The sequence below is a fragment of the Callospermophilus lateralis genome, chromosome 3 (assembly GCF_048772815.1).
Source record: "Callospermophilus lateralis isolate mCalLat2 chromosome 3, mCalLat2.hap1, whole genome shotgun sequence".
In the NCBI taxonomy this organism is placed as follows: Eukaryota; Metazoa; Chordata; class Mammalia; order Rodentia; family Sciuridae; genus Callospermophilus; species Callospermophilus lateralis.
This window is the reverse complement of record NC_135307.1, coordinates 184835460-184858564: the sequence shown is the minus strand read 5'-3', so window position 1 is coordinate 184858564 and position 23105 is coordinate 184835460.

Below are 23105 nucleotides of genomic sequence, written 5' to 3'. Positions count from 1 at the left end.
ATTAAATTAAATTAATTAACATGAAAAGGTCTGAAATATCTCCAACTTATTTGGCTAGAGAAAAGTGTTTTCTTGAACCTTGGAGGACAATTCATCACTTTGTGCTTGAAGGCATTCCTCAACCAACTTCTTCCTATAGTCTTCAGAGGAAAGCATAGGATCTCTGCTCCCAGGAGGGATTGCTCCGGAAGGAACTCCAACTAGCAGAACGTCCTTGAAGGCAGGCGGCGTGCAGTCCGGAGACCTTGCTCCTCTCCCTCACCAGGCGCTGCAGGGTCTCACACTGGCCCTAGAAGTCACAGCGATTCAATGTGCCAACCCTAATACTGACAGCACTCAACAGCTCTAAGAGCTGCAATGCCTGCACTCCACCTTGACCTGGGCCAGCTGCTGGGTCTCCTCTGTCCCCAAGGGTGATGATGAAGGAGCCCTGTGGGGTTGGGCTAGCAGGGTGCTCACTGGGGGAATCAGCGCCCATGATTCCCAAATGCACTGGGATCAGAGCATTTTCTCCCATTTCTACCCTGATCTTGTCATCCCCTGCTCTTCTTTCTCCCCTTCCTCATCCTCTCTGCCAGGTTTGTTGGCATGTGGCACCCCAGACCCCACAACCCCAATGGGCACCAACCACTAGGAGACAGTGCGGCTTTCTGGAGGAACAGTATCACCTTGGGGAAGTATTAGAGCCATGTGGTGTGCGTGGGGTAGGGGCTTGTAAACGCAAGGATGCTCCGAACCACCTCCACCAGGGATTCTGATCCAATTGTTCTGATGTGGACTGGACATCTACTGTTTTAAGAAAACTGCCTCAGTTGGTTCCAATTTATAGCTTGTTCAAGAACTATCATCCGAGAGCTAAGTGTATGGTGTAATCAGCTTGTGTGCCGCCCATTTGCCAGACAGACAGATCAGATCAGACTCTCAGGTGGCCTGGGTCTTTGTCCCTTGGTGTCATGCTATGTGTAATCTTCACTTGGCTTTGAGGAGGACCCATTCCTTGCTGCTGGCCCCCAGAATGTGGCAACAGTGGCCATGTCCCTCCCTTAATCAGGGTATGTTGTTTGCAGACTGGAGAAGCTCCAGCCACCCCAGAGGGAGCAGCAGCCATGTTGTCACCTGTGGGACCTGAGGGCTGATAGCCAGGGAGCATCAGGAGCTTTTAGAAATGAGGACCTGAGCCCTGCCATGTCCTGGTGAGTGAGCTTGACCTTGGAAATAGACTCTTCTCCTGTTGAGCATGCAGTGGAGCATCCAGCCCTGCCAGGCCTTGGCTGTGTCACAGCTCATGAGACCTGAACAGAGACTGCAAAACCACCCTTGACCCAGGAAATCCATGGGGCAACGGGTATAGTGTTCAGCTGCTAAGTTTCTGGCAGTTTGTTTCACAGCATGAAAACGAATAGGGTCAAAGGAGGAGGAGGCCTGGCAATCTTTGGCCCTCCACTCCAGGGAGCCATTGTCTCTCATTGTGTGTGGCCTCTGAGATGGAACCTGTATGTCTCTACAGCCTCTTAAGCTGTAATCACTAATCTCTTACAATTTACTAGAAACACTGTAAGGTCATTTGTCTGGAAAATTTCCCACAATCTGGATTTTGCCCATGGTGTCTCTGTGTGGCCCCTGAGCATGCTCCCGTGTTCCCTTGACTTCTGAATGCCCTGTCAAAAGACAGCCAGACCTGAGGGCTTGAATGCATTCTGGTTTGACCAGTCTGGGGGAATGGGGAGCAAGAGTCCTCTCTCCATCCCTCAGACCAATGGTGTCTTTGCCTTCTGTGGCCTTTGGAGCCATGTGTGGCTCCTGCCTACATCTGTACGTTGAGTGGGGTGCAGGATAGCGATGCTCTAATTCTTCCATTTCCTCTTTGCTTCTTGGCCGGAGCCAGGCCACCTGATAAAGGTGAATTTCCCTTCACTCTGGGGCACCCCGGAGCATAGCCCTTCTCTGGCTCAGGTTTCTCCACGTGGGCTCCTGGGTCTTGCCCACACCACCTTAACAGGCCGCAATCCTCACATCCTCATTCTCTGTTGTAAGAACGTGTTTCAGGCTCATCTGGGGGCATTTCTTGCTCCAGACAGGGAATCAGCTTTTTCTCCAAGGAATTCTGGCTTGTTTTAGAGGAAAAGGAAGCAGAGACGCCCCACAGCCTGCACTAGGAGGGACACTCTCCACAGCCCCGGGCTGCTGCAGGGCCTTATGATGAGCAGAGCCAGGGGGTGCGCTCTGTGAAGGCAAAGCAAATCCTGAACACACAGGACACTTCACAGAGTCGGTTTGCACCAGATCTCACTCATCTTGCATCTGCCTCTCCTCCTCCGGGTTCACTTCCCCTTTGAAGTCATTGTCCCATTGCCTCTTTCCACAACACACACAAAACACCCTCACAATGGAAACAGAGGAAAATTAGTGTCATTAAAACACGTTTAATATCTTCTCCAGGTTTTTCTTTTAGGTCTGATTTACTAGACAGTCACATGACTGCTTTACCAAGAGTGTCCCTCAGCTGTTCCACCCACTCGATATGCAGTGAGGTGTAGTTGTTCCAATTTGACTGCAATTAGGGATCACTTTAACATTTACATATAATTACATGACTTTAATACATGATTATATAATTTATTACTACATCAATTGATAATTTTATATAATTATAACTAATTTTATATAATTATGCAAAATAGAACTATGGGAAGTCTAGCAGCCACCCCTGGCCCTTCTGCCCCATTGCCTTTCTCTTTCTGGAGTCTAAGGCGTTTAACATTTTAGGCTCCTCCATCCTTTTAAAGATACAGGCACAGTATTTCTGCCTTGGTCTGCCCAGGCTCTACCATAGAATGCACAGGCCAGGGGGCTCAGAAATAGGAAAAATGTATTTCTCAGCGTCCTGAAGCCTGGAAGACACAGGCCCGGCTGCTGGTGGAGTCTGTGTTTAGGCATGGCCCTGCCTGCGGAAAGACCATGTGTCCTCAATAGTGGAAGGGGCCAGAGGTCTTCTGGGGTCTCTTCCCTAAGGCTCCACCCTCACGACCCCCTCTACTTACCAAGCTCCACCTCCAAACATCACAGCGCTGTGGATCAGGGTTCTACCCTCAGGCCCTGGACACAGACATCCCCACCAACTCGGGCCTTCTTCAGCGAGCAGCCACTTTGCACCCCTGTCCTCTGTTTTGCGTCTCTCTGTTAATCACACAGAATCCTGCGAAATCGCTCCACGGCAGAACCAACCGAAACACACTCCTTTTCCAGGAACCCTCCTGGCGTGGAGGAGCAGGAGTGTAGCGACTAGCCTGTCCTCGCTGGGCCTTCGAATGATTTCCAGACATTTAATATTGGAAGAAAAAAAAAAAAAAAAGCTGCAAGTTGAGCCTTTTACCTATGCCTTGTTGTGTTTGTGCCCCTGAATCTTTACAATGTGCTCCTAGAAGTGGGATGGCTGGCTAAGGAAGGAAGACCTGACTGGGCAGGGTGGTGCACAGGGGTCAGCCTGCCACTCAGCAGGCAGGCAGGAAGCTGCAAGTTCAAGGCCAGCCTTGGCAATGTGGTGAGACCCTGTCCCAGAATGAAAACAAAAAAAGGCTGGGATGTAGCCCAGTGGTAGAGCGCACCTGGGTTCCACCCCAGCACCACACACACACACACACACACACAGGCAGGCACAGGACAGAGCTGTACCTGCGGTCCTCTGGTTCCCTCCTGGGAGCTGCGCTGGCTCTTTCCCACCAGCTCTATAGAGAACTCCCGTTTCACCATCCTACCCACAGAGGAGGAAGCTGCCTTTCAAATACACAGCAAACAAGAAGAGGAATGGCCACCAGGTTGTTCTCATCAGTGTTTTTCTTATTCTGAACATGGGTGAGCCTCCTTTTGCTTATTTGGAGCTATTTGTGGTGTGCTCTTCTGAAGTCCCCCCAGGCTTTTTTTTTTTTTTTTTTTTTTTTTTGGTACCAGGGATTAGACCCAGGGGCATTTAACCACTGAGCCATATCCCAGCCCTTTTTACTTTTTATTCTGAGACAAGGGCTCACAAAGTTGCTTAGGGTCTTGCTAAGTTGCTGAGTCTGGCTTTAAACTTGTGATCCTCCTGTCTCAGTCTCTAGAGCCAGTAGGATTACAGGCATGTGCCACCATTCCTGGCCTGAAGTCCCCTTTGCTGTAAGCCTGCCTCCCTCCTCCCAGGTGTAAACCCCACTCCACCCTCAATACACACCTGCCACCCCGATGACTCAGGGTCTGGGTTTGCTTGATTGCTTTTTGTGCTGCATTTTAAATTTCCCCTCCATATTCTGTAGCTCATATGAGCAGGTGTCTTGATCAGGGGCTCACTAGAGCCTGCTCCCCTCATGAGGCAAGAATCTTCCCTTTGCAGGCATGGAGGGGTCTGGCTCTCAAGTCCGTGCTCCACTCTGGGCGATGATGAAAATGAACAGACCCGTTGCCACATCTGTAACCACCTTGAGCCAGGACAGGTCCCCACCAAGTCCCCATTGAACACTCTCGCCTGCACCCGTTATTTTATTAAAGGGCCAAAGGCTGATGTTTTAAAATCTCTGTACACTCTGAATTTAGTCTTAAGAAGATTTTTCCCTTATAGCTCTTTGGTTACTCTTTTAATTCATACAGGACAATCTAGATAAATGTTCTATCCTATCCTTTTATTTGTCAATTATTTGGAATAATGTAGGGTGGAGGACAGTATTTAGAGAGTGCAATCTCTGTGGGGGATGAGCTTTGATAGACACCACTGGGTTGTATTTTTCTAAAACTTTTTAGTACAAAGAAATTTTTAAAGAAAAATTGTAAGTTCATACTTCATATTTTCAATTCAGATTTAAGATTGTAGTATATTATTTAGTTTCTTTGATCCAATATTTAAATTTCTTTTCTATCACACTGCAAATCTTGGCCCTTAACCTTGAATCAAGCAAAAGACATAAGCCAAGAGTTAACTGAGTTATCAGTTGTTTGCTTGTCCTGCACTATGTCTGCGACCATTTCAAACTGCCACTCCAGCTATGGTGTGGCTTTACTTCTCTAAGGTGTTTGTCCTGATCTGTGGTCCTGCTTTGGGGTCAGCCAAATGGCCACTTTCCCCTTGTGCAGAATTTTAGAATTGCTGGTTCCCTTTTGTTACCAAATTTCAGGGATTGTTTTCCTTTTAAATATATTCTCGATTTTTAATTGTCACAAAATATGTGCACGGTTCCAAATCAGAACCGCGTGAAAACCACAGAGCAGCCCTGCTCACCTTCTCCTCCATCCCTTCCTTCCCTTTTGCAGTTTCTTTTCAGCACACAAGGCCCTGGGTAGAGCGATTCCTATTTCACTCGCCTCTTGACTAATTTTTCCCCGTGTTTCTTTAAGGAGAGCCCCGGGAGTTGGATGGGGGTGGGGGTGGGGGTGGGGTGGCAATTGTGGCCTGCATGCTGTCAGATCCGAGTCTCTTGCGCTTTCCTTCTAGCCAGCAACAGGGGACAACTGCCTGCCTCTCATTGTCAACAGAGCCGGCAATCAAACCTTATCATTTTTTCAATTTGATAAGTGGCAATTTTAATTAGTGTTTCTCAGGATAAATGAAGCTAAGCATCTTTTCATATGATTAAGGACCATCTGTACTTCTTTTACTGCGAACTCTGTTTATACCATTTCCTGGATTTTTAAAATTAGGTGTTTTTTTTTTTTTTTTTTCTGTAATTCTACTAAGACATTAAGTGACCTTTCCATATTAAAGATGCAGTGTTTTTAGATTGGTCCATGTTATAGGTATGCCATTTTACTCACTGCTGTTGGTGGGTAGCTTTGGGCATTCCTGCAGGGGAGCAGCCCCTAGGGAGTCCATGATGAATAGGACAGCGGGTTTCCAGACTGTGCCTGACCCCAGCTACTCCACATGACAAAGCAGCACTTTGCCGTGGGTGCTCCTCGCTGGTACAGTGCTGAGGCTGAAGGACTCCACGCCTTGTCTGCAGAAGTCGACCACCACCCTCTGCCGCGCCACCACCAGGCACAAGCTGCTCCATTAACTGTGCCAGTCAAAGCGGGCACTTACCAAGTGAGGTCAGAAGCACACGGATGATGGGCACTTCGACCCCAGGGCAGAAAACCAGGCCCATGAGCTTATCCAACTGCCCAGACTCCGAATGAACAGCCCCTCACTGAGGCCCAACCGGGAGCCCCCAAGATGGGTTAGTGCAGCCCACCTGGCCATCAGACATCTGAGGGACAAGGGACGAGCCTCAGGCTTTGTTCTGGGGCTTCTTCTCAGCTCAGTCTCTCTCTGGACTGGACCACTGGGGACTGCCTGGCTCCCGCACCCTGGCCTGAACTAAGTCTGCTCTCTGACCACTGGCACCCTGACGGGTTAGCACTTTCATCTGACCTTCTGTAGTCATTCATTTGCATTCCTATAGCTCTCCACCTTTGCCCTGGGCACAGCATCCTGTGACCACCTCAACTCTCTTTAGTCTTTCTGAAACCTGTATCTCCCACTGTGTGCATGTGATGTGTGATGCGTGTGTTACTGACACTAGTGATTAAGATTGAAATAGAAGAACTTGTGATTGCCCAGGTTTTGACCACCAGGTGACCTACCAGGACACCATGAATTGCTGCGGATTAAAGAGACATAATGTGTGAATTTATTGTTATTCAATAGATTCTGATACTATGGAAAGACAAGGGTGTTTGATCTATGTTGGAGGCAGAGCTCACTCACAATGCCCCAGTGAATTTATTGTTATTCAATAGATTCTGATACTATGGAAAGACAAGGGTGTTTGATCTATGTTGGAGGCAGAGCTCACTCACAATGCCCCAACTGATCATTGGAGATTTCAGTCCTTCTAACTCAGAACTGTTGTGAATGATGCTGAATATAAATAATTCAGGTGTGAGATAGGAGACTAGAAAGAAAACAAAAAGGAAGGGCAAGAGAATATACTCTTAATCTGAACTTTTGTATACCTTTTTGGGCCTCCACAAGGTAGTCTCTCTCCCAGGCCTGTCACTCACAAATTTTGGGGGAATCTATAAATCTACCTATTTATCTGTAGATCTATGCTCTTAGTTAACCCAAAAATAAACAAACAGAGATAGAACATTTCAAGAAACCTGTAATTTCAGGAACATTCCAGTGTTACTTACCTATCAGATAATGGAGACCACATCAGCTGAAGGGCCCTGGAAATGACCAGAACACCCCAAACCATTCAAAGATCAGCAAACTGATGCCATCTCTACATATCTTTTCATTCAAACCCCCAATTTTCCTTTAAAAGAAGAGCCAGGAACCCCCAAATGCATCATATTCTTGAGACGGCTGCATTCTCCCTTGAATGTGTGTTCCTTGCTCTGCTCTGAGATCTCTGAGCCGGAACACACTCATGTTGAAATTCTCCCTCTGATGTGTATCAAGAACCCTGGTGGTGCTGAGGTGAGCTCGACTTCACTCTGGGAACTCCTGGGGACCTCTCCTGGAGAAATTCCTTCTCCCACGATCTGTGTGTGCAAATGTCTTTTGGGAGTTTCTGGGGCTGGAGTGGTTGAGGTTATCGATTCATGGATTGCTGCCACTCTTTCTCCAGGGTGGCTGCGCCAGTCCACACTCTCATCAGCAACATAATGGGCCAATGATGCATTTTAAAAGAATTAATATGCACAGATTATGAAAACACAGGTTATGATGTTAAATGTCAAACATCCTGTATGAACCTGGTCTCTTTTGGAATCTCCACAATCTTTTAACACTGTAAAGGGTTTTGAGATCAAAGTGAGCAAGAATTGCTGTTTTGGAGGAAATTTAGGAGAGGAACAGCAGCCACAAGTGGCAATGTGACTCCTTCCTGTCTAACATGAGCAAAGTTCATTCTAAAGCACAGAAATTCTCAGAAACACCAGAACGCAGTGGAGAACACCAGGTCAAAACAGCTATTGGAGACTAGGAGCCTCTGGACCATGGCCTGTTCCACAGGGCATTAGCACAGATGCAGCAGGGGTTTAGTCATTAGCTAGTAAACTGTTCCTGTGATTATTGTGGCTATTTTATGTTGTTTTTTTTTTTTTAATACACAAACCACAAAACACCGTCTCCATCCCTTCAAAATTACAGCTCCCATGTCACTGTTCAATTTGAAAATGCAAATTTGGGATGTACTGAGTCACACAATTCTGAATTGATGAGGTAAAAGCAAACTAATTGCTCTGTAGAAATACAAACCAATTGCTTGGAAGCAGGTGCCTAGGATTGGGGCCAGGAGTCACCTCCACAACTAAGCTGCGTCACTTTGCATCTACACCCTGACAGGCTGCACCTGATGGATGCCCTGACACCTCCCTGCTCTCCTCCTCTGTACAAAGTAGAAAAAGAGGGCCCCCTTCACATTGGCCGCCATCAAAAGGGGCAGTGTGTGAAGCAGAGAGTCCTTGGCACAGGCCAGAAGAGGTCAATTCCTCATCACAGGCAGCACTCTGAGGGTCCTGATCCTTCTGCTTTCTCTCACAGAGAGCTACGGGGCTCAGAGACACAGTCAGCAGTTCAGTGCTTCAGAGACTTCTGGGGGGAAATTGAATAAAGAACCAAGGTCTGAGCATAAACAGACCCAGGCCAGGCAGAAGCATGCAAAACCAACGGTGCTGCATCAGCCTCGTGGTGGACAAACGCACACAGGCTCCCAGCTTGTGGATCAATCCTAGGATCAATCACCAAACACCAGGGCCTTTGATGCACCTGAGGGTTAAATGAAGGTGGAGTGAAAACCTGGACCTTTGTTCACCTGGACCATGTGCAAATGTGAACTTGCATTTTTATTTTGACACAAGCACCCCTAAGTAAGCAATTAACGTGGAATCACTAAGAAACAAATAAGCTGTAATGTTTTGAGGATTTTGAAAGATAAAGCCAGCTTCAACAGGAAAGCCACCTGCCTGCGCCCTCTGCTGGGCAGCAGGAACATTTTTCTTCTACCAGGTCTGCCCAACTCAGTCGCAGTCCCTCCAGCCGCCACCAGAGGGAACCCTGATCGCCTCCAAGACTCAGGCTCTGCAAAAGGAGCTCAAGGTAGAGATACCTGCTTTCTAGGGAAGAGCCACAGTCTCCCAAAAGTAAAGACTGGAAAAGAAACAGTGTACCCTCCCTGAAGTACACCATTCAGGTGCTCAACATTTACCCAATCTTGTTAAATCCATTCCATCCACTGTCCCCCTATAGTTAAGTAATCTTAAAGCATAACTCAGACCAGGAATGCAACATCCTATAAATTATTCAGTGTGTCCTTCCTCCAGAAAGGATTTTGTAAATATTTTCCCCAAACTACAGAAAAAACATCACATCTAATATCATGACCACAAACCCTTAATGTCACTTAATAGCCAGGTGATTTAATGGCTTCCAGGTGATCTTACAAAAGCTTCCTGGCTAGGTGTCTATTGAAACCCACTTGCTCACAGGCACGCTTGATGCTGTCTGTCTCCACAGGTCTTCTGAATTCAGAGCATCCCCCTGTGCTTGAGGTTTGTTTGTTTCCTTGTTAGGTTTTCTCTTTGTTTAACTTTGACAAAACATTTTGTTGAAGAAGTTAGATGCCTGCCATGTTCCACAGTCCCCTGGTGTGTTTCAATGGCTCTGGCACCCTGTGCTCCTGGAACCAGCTGTGGATTCCTGTTGTCTCCCACCCAGAGTAATGGAGCACAGGACATGTCACCCTCTGGCCTCTGTCATCTTGTTGGTGGAATAGGCTCCATGATCATGAAGTTCACTGTCCCCTTCGACCTAATGGTGTGAGAAGCCACTCAGGAGTGAGGGCTAGATCACCCTTTCACTAGGAACTGCCTAAGGACAGTTTTTTCATTGTATCTTTCCTTGGGAACATATGAGCTGGGATTTGCCTATTGGTGAGAACAGTAAGACCAACAGCATGCTGACCTGGAAGGCAGGTTGCATAGGAAAGTCAGGATCGGTGCTTTATTTGATCCACATCACTTTCCCTAACAAAGTGTTGGTCTCTCAGCTCCTTAGGTTTTGTTTGGTGGTGTGACTGAGCTGAGGACTGATCCCAGCACCCTGCACACACTAATCAGGCACTCTAATCCTGAGCTCTGCAAAGATCCAGTATCTGAGTCATTTCAATCCTTTCTTTTTTCTCTAATGCAAACTGAAGTACTCTTAGAGTGCCCTGTGCATCAGTGAAGCCCGACCATCATTCTTAAGGATGAGCCCTGGCTGCCCCAGGCAATGGGAACCTTTCCTCCATGCCTCCTGCACCCAAGATCATTCACCAGGGTCCAGGGAGCACCTCGCCTCGTGGTGAGGAGTGGAGGTCCAGCTCAGCTCTGCATTTCCTGCCAGAAGTGGCAGCAGCCCTTTGTTCCAGGAGCTCGGGTCCTGAGCATGGTGAGCTGAGGAGGGACAGTGTGAGGCCTCTGGTGCAGGACAGACCTCCCCATGGTTCCTGAGTTCCAGCAGTAGCATCGAGATTTGCAGTGCATGAGAAAGAGGAGGCATGAGACATCAGGGGCATCAGGATTGGGAGGCACTCCTGGGGTGCCTGGCAACTATAGATGCCTCTACCCTGGCCATGTTCCCTCTGCCCCATCACCCACCATGCAGAGTCCTCTTAGGGACACTGCTGGCCCAGTTCAAGAAGCGCCATGTCTGTAAGTCCACCCTGCCTAGGCTGTGTCCCCACCAGTGTTCAGTAGCCCATGAAATGGTGATGCCAGGCTGTCCTGTGCCCTTCTCACACTCCCCAGTAAGACATCCTGTGTCCACCTCAGGCCCCTTTCCCCTGAGCTCTCAGTGCCCTGGGGTCCTCACTGTATACTTCCATCCATTAGAGTGGGCTTCAAAATGTGGTGTCTGCTCTATCCCCAGCATGTCACAGCCTTATCGCTGCATCCTTCCACTCCTGCTTGGTCACCCAGGAAAGCCCTGTGGAGGAGGAGGGCCCAGCCTGGAGCAGGCTGCTCCAGAGCAGTCAGAGGCATTCAGAGCTCAGCTAAGGGGCAGGTGTGGTAGTCTCCTCCTGTGTTGTGTGTCCCTCTGGTGGCAAGCTGAAGAATTGCATGGGAACTTTCACTTCCACACCAAGGCTCACACAAGGGACTCCCTGCAGGTCCCCAGGGCTGAGGCCTGGAGGGTGGGTCTCTCAATCAGGACACAGCCACTAGAGCCCTGGGTCCCTGGCAGGGCTTCCAAATCACAAAGAATTCAGATCTTGCTTCAGCCCAGGTCTCAGTTGGCTGGAATATGAAAGCATGGCATTGAGCCCTAAGAAACAAGACAAAGTGGAAATCCTGAGGAAAGGCCTGATTTTTATAGTCAAAATGCTTCACTAACACCCATGACCCCACTCAGCACTCTTGGTGGTGGACAGGGCCTCCTTGCAAAGGACAAGGGGAGCCAGGAGCAAGGGTGGTGAACATTAAGGGCAAGTTCACCTGCCTGGCTGCAGAGCAGGAATTAACTATGGGAGCTAGGAGGTCAGCACTCTGTGTTGGACCCCACCTTTATGCAGGCCTGCTGGCATTTCCTCAGGTGTCACCTGGAAACCTCTGTGTGGCCAACACTCTGTCCTTAGTCTGTCCACTCCTGGGTGCTCCTGCTGCCCTTTGGCCTCTCTGCTGCCATGGCTGTTACTCTGCCACCAGGGCCCACTTATGGTCAGCCAGTCTGAGCCAGAGAGAGAGATGATAATCCTTAGCATGAGCCAGAGCAAGAGCTGGAGGGGGAAATACTCAGTGGCAGTGACGATGGTCTTGATGTGCTGTCGGTGGTCTGGACACAGCTGAGGAAAGAAGCTCTGAGCTTGATGAGTCTCAGTAGAAACCAGAGAGAGAGAGACAGAGAGAGAGAGAGAGAGAGAGAGAGAGAGAGAGAGAGACAGAGAGAGAGACAGAGAACACAAAGGGAACCAGTGCTTCAAGTACATCAGAACAGAACCTTCAAGAATTCTGGACTCCTAACCCCAGTGTGACCTGCACATGCTGGGACACTCAAAGGAGAAGAAATTCCTGAAATAATGAGAAGTGAGGATTTCCCTGGAATTTACATTGAGGCACTAACCACAGGAAACTCAGAGCACAACAGGTACCAACATGCAACAGACCCAGAGCAGGAACAGGTTACCCATCATTTAGAATCCACAATAATTGAGGACAATAAAAACCCTGAAAGGAGCCAGAGGAAATATCCCCTTCCCTAGACAGGACCAGAGATTGGAATTCCATCTGACATTGACCTTGCTTCAGACCCTGTATTAGGGTTTGGAGATGAGGTGTGCCCCAGACTTCCTGTGCTAATGAAGGAATCTTCAGAGGTGAAATGAATGGATTGTGAAATCTGGAGCCTCAGCAGTCCTTTCTTATTTGGACAGTCTGAGTATTAACTCTGGGTTCGTGGGGTGTGGCTGGAGCAGGTGGTCCCTGGGCCCAGGCCCTGGAATGCATATCTTCCTCACAGTCTCTTACCCTCTCTGCTCCTTTACCTGCCATGAGTTGAGCAGCTTTCCCCACCATGCCCTCCAGCCACTATGTTCTGTCTCACTTTGAGCACAAAGCAATGGCACCAGCCAAGCAGGGACTGAACCTCAAAACCATGAGCCAAAGTCAACTTTTCATCCTCTCAATTGTTCTTGTCAGCTATTTTTGCCCACAGGGGGCAAAAGCTGACTAACACAGAAATTGGCACTAAGGGTGGGGTCCTTGCAATAACACTACCTGACCCTGTGGTTCAGAAGCATTTGGATCTAGTTGCTGAGAGAAGTCTGGAACAGGTTGGTGTTGCAGGACAGAGAAGCCTTACAATGTAGTAAGCAGAGCTTAATGGGTGATTCTCACTTCTGATTCTCAGAAGACCAGAACACTGACAGAAATATGGCCAGGGCTTAGGCAGTTCAGAGGGGAGTGGGGACTCTATTGGCAATTCATCTGCATGTCATTTGCGTTATATTCTGGGAAAGAACTAGTCTTCATTTTCACCATGTTCTGAGACTGTGTGAGGCCGAATTCAAAAGTAATTGGCTAACTAATCTGGTAGAGGAAATTTCAAGGCAGGACAGTTTTTAGTCAGTGGCTTGGAATTAAATAAAATTGATAAACCTTTAGTGACATTAATAAAGAGAAGGAAGGACAAAACTCAAATTATTAAAATGTATGATGAAAAGGAAGTATCACAATGGACACTACTGAAATACAGAAGATAATTAGAAACTATTGGAAAATTTATACTCCAATAAAATAGAAAATGTTGAAGCCATCAACAAATTTCTAGACACATATGTTCTACCCAAACTGTATTAGGAGAACATACACAATTTAAACAGATCAATTTTAGCAATAGAATAGAAGATGCCATCAAAAGCCTACCAACCAAGAAAACCTAGGACCATCTGAGTTCTACAAGTCCTTTAAAGAAGAATTAACACCAATCCTCCTCAAATTATTCCATAAAATATAAAAGGAGGGAGTCCTACCAAACTCATTTTATGAGGCTAGTATCACCATGATACCAAAACCAGATAAAGACACACCAAGGAAAGAAAACTTCAGACCAATATCCCTGATGAATATAGATGCAAAAATTCCCAATAAAGCCAGGCATGGTGACACATACCCATAATCCCAGTGGCTTGGGAGGCTGAGGCAGGAGGATTGCAATTTCAAAGCCAGGCTCAGTAAATTAGCAAGGCACTTAGCACTCAGTGAGACCCTATCTCTAATAAAATACAAAAAAAAAAAAAAAAAGGGGGGCTTTGAATGAGGTTCAGTAGTTATTCACCCCTGGACACAATCCCCAGTACAAACAAATTCTCAATAAAATTCTGGCAAATCTGACACAAAAACATGTTAAAAAGATAGGGCACCACGATAAAGTGGGGTTCATCCCAAGGATGCAAGGATGGTTCAACATACAGAAATCAATAAACATAACTCATCACATCAATAGACTTAAAGACAAGAAAAACATGATTATCTCAGGCTGGGGATGTGGCTCAAGTGGTAATGTGCTTGCCTGGCATGCGCGGGGTCCTGGGTTCGATCCTCAGCACCACATAAAAATAAAATAAAGATATTGTGTCCACTGAAAACTGAAAAATAAATATTAAAAAATTCTCTCTCTCTTCTCTCTCTTAAAAAATGAAAGAAAAACATGATTATCTCAATTATGTCAAATGCAGAAAAAACATTTGACAAAATACAGCATCTCTCCATGTTCAAAACACAGAAAAAATAGGAATAGTAATAACATACCTCAACATGATAAAAGCTATCTATGCTAAGCCCCGGGTGAACATCATTCTAAATGGAGAAAAAGTGAAAGCATTCCCTCTAAAAACTGGAATAAGACAGGAATGTCCTCTTTCACCACTTCGATTCAACATAGTTCTTGACACTTTAACCAGAGCAATCAGACAGATGGAAGAAATTAAAGGGATACAAATAGGAAAAGTAGAACTCAAATCATCACTATTTACTGATGATATGATTCTATATTTAGAAAATCCAAAAGTTACACCATTAAACTTCTAGAACTAATAAGTGAATTCAGCAAAATAAAAGGATAAAAAATCAACACCCATAAAACAAATGCATTTCTATATCTTAGTGATGAATTCACTAAAAGAGAAATTAGGAAAACTACCCCATTCACAATAGCTTCAAAAAATAAAATAAAACAAATTCTTGTAAATCAATCTAACAAAAGAGGTGAAATACCTCTACAATGAAAACTACAGACAGTAAAGAAAGAAATTGAGGAAGATCTTAGAAGATGGAAAGATCCCCCAAACTCTTGGATAGGAAAAATTAACATTGTCAAAATGACCATACAGAGTTATACAGATTTAATGCAATTCATATAAAAATTCCAATAATATTCTTCATACAACTAGAAAAAACAATCTTGAAATTTATTTAGAAAAATAAGAGACCCAGAATAGCCAGCAATCCTTCATAAGAAGAGTGAAGCAGGAAGCATCACAATACCAGACTTTAAACTAAACTACAGAGCAATAGTAAGAAAAACAGCATGATATTTACACTAAAATAGACCTGTAGACCAATGGTACAAAATAGAAGACAGAGGCCAACCCATATAAATACAGTTATCTCATACTAGACAAAGTTGCCAAAAACATACATTGAAGAAAAAATAGCCTCTTCAACAAATGGTGCTGGCAAAACTGGAAATTCATATGTTGCAAAATGAAATAAAACTTCCATCTTCACCCTGCACAAAAATTAACTCTGGGTCATTTTTTAGGAGGATCCAAGGTGGCAGGCCAGAGGGAGGCAGCATTCGGTGTCGCTCTGTGACCTGGGACTCAAGTAGTGAGAATACTGATTCTCTGTGAGTGATATTCCTGCTCCTGTGCAGGAATCAGAGCCACTAAGCTAGTGCAGAGCTCCAGACTTCAGTGTCAGAGTAGATCTCCCAACTACTCACCCACATAGGACTACCAGGTGCCCAACCAAGTAAGACCATCAGCATCAGCACCCACACAGAACAGCATCTCTCCATGTTAAAACACTAGAACATGTTTAGGCCACCCACCCAAGCAGAAATCCCAGAGGCCACTCCCATGCAGGACACCTGGCAGCTTCCCACATGCAGGAACTCCAGCCGCCACTACAGTGTGGATGCCATCTACCAACGTAGGGCTCCCCTGGTTGCCTACATCTTGGGACTCTGCAGCAGCAGAGATAGTCCCCTACATACAGTAGCCTGCCTGCACCCAGGGACTTCATACAGGCTCTGAAGTCAGCCAATAGCCATACATTAAATTAATTAAAATTTTCTATGAATTAAAGGATGATATAAGAGAGCAAATACAGACAGCAAAAGATCATTTTGATAAAGAACTACATAAGCAAATATAGGAAGCAAAAGATTACTTCAATCGCAAGATAGAGTTTCTAAACAACAACAAAAACAAAAACCAAATGGAAATTCTTGAAATGAAAGAAAAAATAAACCAAATTAAAAGTTCAATTGAAAGCATCACCAACAGATTAGACCACTTAGAAGACAGGACCTTAGACAATGAAGACAAATATATAATCTTGAAAAGAATGTAGACCACATAGTGAAGATGGTAACAAACCATGGGCAGAACATTCAAGAAATATGGGATAGCATAAAAAGACCAAATTTTAGAGTTATTGGGATAGAGGAAGGTATAGAGTTCCAAACCAAAGGAATGAGCAATCTATTCGATGAAATAATATCAGAGAATTTTCCAAACACGAAGAATGAATTAGAAAAACCAAATTAAAGAAGCTTACAGGATGCCAAATATATAAAATTACAACAAATCCACACCAAGCCATATTATAATGAAAATGCCTAGCACACAGAATAACGAGCCTGAACATTAACTTCAGCATATTATAGCTCTGAAGTATTAGCTGGCAATCACTAATGATAAAATAAGTTGTATTTTTACAGGCTACAGGATATTTATCATCCTTTCTTCTTAATTCTCACATTTAAGGAGTCTATTAGGTCTGTCAGTAATGTAAATAGTCTTGGAAAAATCTATTTTAATAATCTTTCTGACAATTGTCCATATATAGTCTTAATCATTAAAGATCAGCATAATTGTCTGGTTTAGGTTTCTCATATGCTGTCTTTTTCTTAAAAGATACTTCCAGGCAGCCTGTTTACCATAGACTCACCATATAGGTATAACTGACCATTACAGTTAGTGTAATTAATCTAGTCTTGTGGGTGGACTTTCCAGTTCACTCTGCAAAGCACATTAAAGGTGGACCTGGGGGCTGGGATTCTGGCTCAGTGGTAAAGTGCTCACCTAGCATGCACAAGGCACTGGCTTAGATCCTCAGCACCATATAAATGTAAAATAAAGATATATATATATATATATATATATATATATATATATATATATATATATATATAACCTAGAAAATGGGTCCATACAAGTCTTTTCATAATTTTTACTTACCTGACAAGCTCATGAAGCTGCATGGCTATAAACTCTGTAGTTGGAAATTTACTTTCCTGTGCCAGGTGTCTCAGTCATTATCATGATGACTGGTTTAAATTTTCCTTTGAAATTTGATTTAATTTACTACATCATGTTCAGTAACATTAAGACTCTCAATATTACAATTTAAGAAAAAAATTTACAATATTTTCTAAGATCTAGTGTGTCTCTAGGGTCCTGTATTCCCCCTTTTCTTTATTTAATAAAATTGAATAAAGGCTTGGTGTATGCCATACTATTATTAGTTTAAGTTATAGATAATAGTACAAGTATTTAAATGATAATAATAGATTTACTTTATTGATCATTGTAATTTCCCAATATAGATTAGTTTATCTATCTTAACAATTTAGAAAGAACTCTAAATCTCTTTTTGAGAGAACATCTCAAAATATCTCTATATTTTAGAATATTACTTATTAATTAGGTGTATTTGAATTGTCTTTAAAAACAAACATAATTAAGGTTATTTTCCAGTGTAGGGAGCAGTATATAAATCTTACCATATTTTTTTATGGATAATAGATCTAGTTAGAAAACTTATATAATATCAATGAATTTTCAAAGTTGGTAATCTTTATTGATCAAAATTAATATACAACTTTAATTTGGAGAACTTTAGTCCTAATAAAATGTTGTCCTAAATCTCATAATTATCCAACAAACAAAATATATAAGAATCAACAATGTCTTTGAGTTAATCAAATTTAGTCTCCAAGAACAATTGTCAAAATTGGGATTTAAGTCAGCAGTTTAATATATTTAATGTTTAACCAAGAATGTAAATTTATTCACCAAAATTAATCTTTGTCTTAAACAGTAAGAATCATTAGGCAATAAAGACCTTCCTTAAAGGAAATAAACTTTAAGGAAATAAACATTTTAATAGGTTTTTATCATGTCAAAACATGGACAAAATCTTGGCTCACATTAGTATAGTAAAATTAGGAAAATAGCCTAAAATATCCTTGAATAAATCAGTTAAAATTTTTATAGCATATAAAATCTCTTTTTAATTGTTTTAACTTTTTATATCATCTGTTTAGATAATGATATAAAAATATTTTTATTTAGAAAAATATTTTTATCATTAAAATCTGGAATATAAAGATCTTGTTTTACCCAAAGATGATTTCTTGTTTTTCTTAAGAACTCCAATATGTGCTTTCTCTCTGTTGAAGCATCTTTTTCTTCTAGAATTTTTTTCTGGTTATACTTTGGAACAATATCTGAAAACCTTGGAATCTAAACAAATTATTGTACCTTGACAAGAAGAAATATCAATGAAAATATAGTTAAAGTCCTTGGATATTTCTGTACTAGAATTATATTTGTTTATCATCTTATAAAGTTTGTACAATAATTTTGAGGATTAGAAATTACTTGAAGGTTGTATTTTCTTTTGAAAGCAAATTTATAGGAAAATACTTTTATCTCAAATATCTGTAACTACGAGGCAGAGTATCCAATAAATGCATGTACAAAATGAATAAATTATGGTTTTCTGTTGAAGAAAAACAATTAGACAAATATATATTAACTAAACAATTAGACATATGTTAATTATGTTATAGATTAACAACTATAGGTTATCTAAATACCTAGAAATATATATATATATATATATATATATATATATATATATAGAATAAGAACATAACTTATAATTGTATTAACTTTATGTAACCATGTGGTTTTTAAAATATTTGAATCCACTTCAATTTATTTTTAATTAGGGGTGCACTCTTATATGTGACATCACTTGATGTAACTGAAATAAAATCCTTATGTATACATATTTATTTTTTGTAATTATGTAGCCAGGCATGAGAACAAGGATTTTTTTGTTCATCACAGGAACATTGCCGGCCTTTATTCCTGTGGTGAGTAAATGTATCCCCATAACCTCCAAAATTAAAATCAAAATATAAAGAAGTATATTTATTATCTCTCATCAATAGAACATTATTTAGTAATACAACTATAGAGAAAAGTCAAGTTATTTAACTCAAAACAAACTCAAATTTAGGGCTGCAACATAAAAACCTGTGGAATTAGATTCTGTCTGAAAAAATATCTTTTGTTAGCATTTACAGGTGAGCATTCCTAAAAATGCAGGCTCTGAGCAGCTCTAGTAGCAGAGGTCTGAAACAGGAAGTATGGGTAAGGAAGGCAGGACCAGAAGTCCTGTCTAAGTGACAATGGAAGAACCAATGGGAAACCCGTGAAAATGTGGGAGGTGGGACCAGGAAGCCTGTTCCTCCACACAGGCATCTGTGGTTACCATGGTGACGGAAATAGCCTGGAGTCTGTTTTCTATTGTTGGGGGAAAAGTTCCCTGAGTTTCCCTAGCTGGTTGCATTTCCTTTGATTTTTGTCTGCATTCCCCCCCACCCCCAGCTTGTGTCCTCCCATATTTCCTTGTAGCACATGAGTGCTTTAAAAATGATTTTAGCAGCAGCAGACGCCAGTGTTACTATCAGATCTTAAGGCAGTCTGCTTCCCTCATCTAGGTCAGGTCACTTAAGGGTTAAAAGCACTACTGACCATGGGTCTAGTTACAGACCCCATAGCAAGCAGCAGCTAAAGTCTTTTGTCCCCAGTGGGTGAGTTACAGCCATCCTGATCTGGTAGAACAAGAATGTAACAAAGAGGTTCAGTATAAACTTTCTGAGTATTCACAAAAATAATAGAAAATTAAAATTTATCTCTCTCCAGGTAAAGAATCCTTTTATCAAGTCTCATCACAACATTTTTCTTCTCTTTTTCTCACTCTCCTAGAGCAGACTTCTAGAACACAAACCCAAAAATTCTTTATAAAGAATCACAAAAACAATATAAAAAAAGTCCTTAAAGGTGCTCTTTCCATGGGAGAGGACTCAACTCAAAATCATAGCCAATTCATTATCTTAATAACTCTTTAAATTTATGTAAAGTATCTAGAATTATAAAAACAATTTTTTTTCTAAAGACAAATTATTCCCCAATATTAAAAAGTTTTACTTCACATATTTTTTCCTTCTGTCTAATTCACTTACTTTCTACAATTTAGCCCATAATACTCAGCAATCCTAAGCATGCTTAACTTCTGGAGAGAAATTTCAAATTTACTAAACGTTGAAAGTTTATCTTTGAGGTCCCCAAATATGCCACCATTTGTCGCTTTCCCTATGACAAAAATACTCCCCGACTTTTCACCCACTCAGGAACATCAATTGCCAAGTTGCATGCAGCTAAAACACTCAGAGTCACTCCAGGGGAACGAGGCTAATTGGGCTGTGTGAAATAACCACATAAGAGACAGAAATACCTTTTTCTTTGGGGGTACTGTTACGGCTCCTCTGACCTTAAGGGTCCTCAGAAAGAGAGAGAGAGCATAGGCTGACCCCTTTTATTGAGGAAAAGCTATTCAAATGAGGCAAGGAGTCAGGGGCTAAATCCAGCTTCTTGCTGTCTGCTGTCAACAGGTTGACTGACATCTAGGTAGGCCACACCCAAGGGCAGAGTAAGAGAGGTGTTTCCAGGGAACCTTCTATCCTAAACAGGGCAAGGGGTTATATTACAAAGGAACAGGTGAGCATAGCTTCACCCATGGGGATGTAGGAAGGCATGCCCATGCACAAAGCCACAGTCCCTTGCACCCTAGAAGACAAGGGCTATCAGGATCACAGCTTGACCACTGGATGCCACAACAGTCAGCAGGGGAGTCAGACACAGTCTCAAGTTCATTCAACCTCCCACAAAATTCCCAAAATAAACAAAAATGGCTTGGAACACAAGTCATGTCTCAATAATAACCCTGAATGTTAATTGCCTAAACTCACCACCAAAAGACATAGATTGGCAGATTGGATTTAAAAAAAAATAAAAGAAGACCCCAAAATATGCTGCCTTCAAGAGAGTCATCTCATAGTAAAAGACATCCATGGACTGACAGTGTAAAGTGAGGAAAAAAATGTATTGGACTGTAGAAACAAACAGGGGCTTCTACCCTCATAAGACAAACTAGACTTCAAGTCAAAGTTAATCAAAAGAGACAAAGAAGAACATTTCATACTGCTTAAAGGAACCATACACCAACAAGACATAATAATTATAAATATATACACCCCAAACAATGGAACATCTACATTCATCAAACAAACTCTACTCAAGTTCAAGAGTCAAATAGACCACAACACAATAATTCTGGGTGACTTTTAACACACTTCTTTCACCACTGGATAATCTTCCGAGTAAAACCTGAAGAAAGATACTATATAACTCAATAAAATAATCAATAACTTAGCATTAACTGACATATATAGTATTTTAACCATCAATGAATGAATACACTTTCTTCACAGCAGCACATGGATCCTTCCCTAAAATAGACCATGTATTATGCCACAAAGCAACTCTTAGCAAATACAAAAAAGTAGAGATTTTATTTTATCCAATCATAATGGAATGAAACTAGAAATCAATGATAAAATTAAAAAATAGGAGCAACTCCAACACCTGAAGACTAAATAATATGCTCTTGAGTGAACAATAGGTTGAAGAAGATATTAAAGAGGAGATTAAAAATTTTAAAATATAAATGAGAACACTAATAGAACATATTGAAATCTCTGGAACACTATGAAGGCAGTTCTAAGAGAAAAGTTCATTGCATGGAGTTTATTCCTTAAGAGAAGACAAAGTCAACAAATAAATGACCTAACCAAAGCCCCAGAAAAAGAACAACAAATCAACTCCAAAAGCAGTAGAAGACAATAAATAATTAAAATCAATGAAATTGAAACAAAAGAAATCAATGAAATTGAAACAAAAGGCATAATTGAAAAAAAAAATGACAAAACAAAAAGTTGGTGCTTTGAAAAATAAGTAAAATTGATAAACCCTCAGCCATGCTACCAAAGAGAAGGAGACAGAAAACTCAAATTACTAATGTCCATGATGGAAAAGGAAATAACATGATGATGGCACTACAGAAATACAGAAGATAATTAGAAATTATTTTGAAAATTTTTATTCCAAAATATAGAAAATTTTAAAATTTAAAAAATGTCTAGAGCATTAAAAATTTCTAGAGTCATATGATTTGCCCAAATTAAATCAGGATGATATACACAATTTAAACAGATCAATTTCAAGCAATGAAATAGAAGATGCCATCAAAAACCTACCAACCAATAAAGGCTCAGGACCAGATGGATACACAGTTGAGTTCTACAAGACTTTCAAAGCAAAACTAATACCAATACTCCTCAAATTATTTAGTGAAATAAAAAAAAGAGTGAACACTTCTAAATTCATTCTATGAGGCCGATATCACCCTGATTTCCAAAAAAGGCAAAGACACATTAAAGAAAGAAAATTTCAGACCAATATCTCCAATGAACATAGATGCAGAATTCTCAATAAAATTCTGACAAATCAAGTACAAAAACATATCAAAAAGATAATGCACCATGATCAAGTGGGGTTCATCCCAGGGATGCAAGATTCGTTCAACATATGAAAAATCAAAAAAAAATGTGATTAATCACATCTATAGACTTAAAGATAAGAATCCTATGATCATCTCAATAGATGCAGAAAAAGCATTTGACAAAATACATCACCCACCCCTTAATGATCAATATACTAAAAAAACTAGGGATAACAGGAACATATGTCTACTTTGTAAAAGCTATTTGTGCCAATCCCAGGCCAACATCATTCTAAATGGAGAAAAATTGAAAGCATTCCCTCTAAATACTAGAGCAAGACAGAGATACCCTCTTTTACCTACCCTATTTAATATAGTTCTTGAAATATTAGCCAGAGCAATTAAGAGGGATAAGAAATTAAAGGGATATGGATAAGAAAAGAAGAACTCAAGTTAGCACTACCTGTGGATTACATGATTTTATACCTGGAAATCAAAAAAAAAAAAAAAAAAACCCTCTAGAACAAATAAATGAATGCAGCAAAGTAGCAGGATATAAAATCAACACCCATAAATCAAGTGCATTTCTGTACATCAGTGACAAATCCACTGAAACAGAAACTAGAAAAGCTACCCCATCTACAATAGCCTAAAAAAAAATCAACTTAAGAGGTGAAAGACCTCTACAA